We start from the raw sequence: 2,094 nt of genomic DNA, 5'->3' as shown, positions 1-2,094 counted from the left end.
AAAATCTTACTCTCAAAAATATTTTTGTTAATATTCTTTAAATGCCCCCATCTAATCCTATAATATTATTTTACTTTATTTTTTTTATTTTCTGCCCATTTATCTTGAAGTCTAAAACTAATAATTAATGTTTAATTGGTACATAAATTTTCACTTAGAATAACTTTACATCTTTACAATCTAAACGATCTAATTTTCTTATAAGAAAATAGTCAATCTGAGTTATACTATATCCATTTTTATAAGTGATAAGATGCTCATTCATTTTTTTAAATAAGATATTAGCAATTAAAAAAATATAAGCTAAACAAAAATCAAATATTGTATTGCCACATTTATTTGTCCTTTAAAACCCATGACCACCATGAATGCTTTTAAAATCTTCTACCTCTCTACCATCATATCTATTTAAATATCCTCCAATAAAAACTCTTTCTTCAATAAAAACTCTTTCTTCTAGATATATCTTTTGTATTAATTCTTCTAAGTCATTACAAAAATTTAATTTTGAACTCATATCCAAACCAACTTAAGAAGCATAAGTACTTATAATATAAATAATCTTAACATCAATAACAATCTTTAAAGCTATAAGTTTATCTCCAATTATATTAATTTTTATAACATTATCCTTCAAACTCTTATCTATAATCACATCTACACCATTTCTAGTATGACACATACTTGAATACCAAAATTTAAATCCTAAAATATCAATCTCCTTAGCCTTCTCTCCAACCCATTTAGTTTCCTGAATGCACATAATATTTAACTTCCTATGAATCATAATATCTATTAATTTCATGTAAGGGAACCTATATTCCAAGTACCTATCCTAATTTTAATTTTATGAACTAACTTCTTTGTCCACATTCGTCCTTGATGTGAGAATCCTTGCCTATTTAACACTACACCTGAGCGCCGGTGTAGTGACCCTTGCACACTTGTCACTGTATTCAAGCCATAAAGTGCGTTGTTTCTAGGGGACGCCCTAACATTAACACAATTTATTAAATGATTCATGTCATAATTACTTGATAAGTTTTACGCTGGCTATCGACTACCTAACTCAAACCTCTACTTTTCTCATCCAGAACTTATACATGCATAATAATTTTATAATTATTAAAAAATCTTAATCTTGATAACTCAAGAAAATATTAAAAAAATAATTGAAAATTATCAATATTTTATTTAATCATAATATTAAATATACAACTTTTTTGGAAATAAATATACAAATATACAATAGTTTAAAATTTTCACTTTTGGATAAATTTATTTTCAAAATAGACATTTTATAACAAACTTAATCAATCCTCTATAAATTTTTATTTAAAGTAAACTTAAGATCTATTTGGAATTATTTTCGCATTATTTATTTTTAAAATAGTAATTATAATTTTATTTAGCTAATATTTTCTCATTATTTTTAAAAAAGTCCAATGATGAAAAACTATTTTCAACATTTGGAGATATTACTATCTAATAAAACATATTTTTCTCACAATAATTTTAGAATTATTAAAAAAATATTTATCTGATTACAAAAGATTTTTAATATGTAATAAAAGCTCTTATTGACTAAATTCTGATTTAATTTCAGTAATAAAACAATTATTACCTGAAAAATATTTATCGTTAATTAAGAAAAATTAAAGCCATTCAATGGAGATGCAGGGGATCGAACCCTGTACCTCTCGCATGCAAAGCGAGCGCTCTACCATTTGAGCTACATCCCCGTTGTTTAAAATTAAAAACGCATTTATAATAATAGTGTATGGTAATAAAAATGTCACTCCTATTGGGATACATTAAGAGTAATCTATAGGAGAAATTATTATTTTTTATATGGTGAAAGTTGGAGTCCTGAGATATTTGAGTTGCTATGATGCGATGGTGAGCGGGCAATCTTAGTAGCACTCCTTATAAGAGTGGAGATTGGTGATAAGAAATTAAGATGCTAGAAGTCGGTAGTTGATGGGAATTACGTGTTAATTGTTGGCATATGTTAGATTATATTTGATGGTGATCTACTCGATCATTATTTTATAGGTAGAGAGACTGATGACCTAGAGTCTCGATGTCAGACAT

The 2,094-nt window shown here is 26.3% G+C and overlaps 1 non-coding gene across 1 annotated transcript; it reads right to left on the bottom strand.

The window, feature by feature from the left end:
- Window positions 1–1,669: 1,669 nt before the first annotated feature.
- TRNAA-UGC lies at window positions 1,670–1,742 on the bottom strand. Its single transcript has one exon. It is a non-coding gene; the product is annotated as a tRNA-Ala (tRNA).
- Between the last annotated feature and the right edge of the window lie 352 nt (window positions 1,743–2,094).

The sequence above is a fragment of the Dendrobium catenatum genome, unplaced genomic scaffold, assembly GCF_001605985.2.
Source record: "Dendrobium catenatum unplaced genomic scaffold, ASM160598v2 fragScaff_scaffold_574, whole genome shotgun sequence".
NCBI classification, from domain to species: Eukaryota; Viridiplantae; Streptophyta; class Magnoliopsida; order Asparagales; family Orchidaceae; genus Dendrobium; species Dendrobium catenatum.
This window is presented reverse-complemented; position numbering and strand designations above follow the sequence as displayed.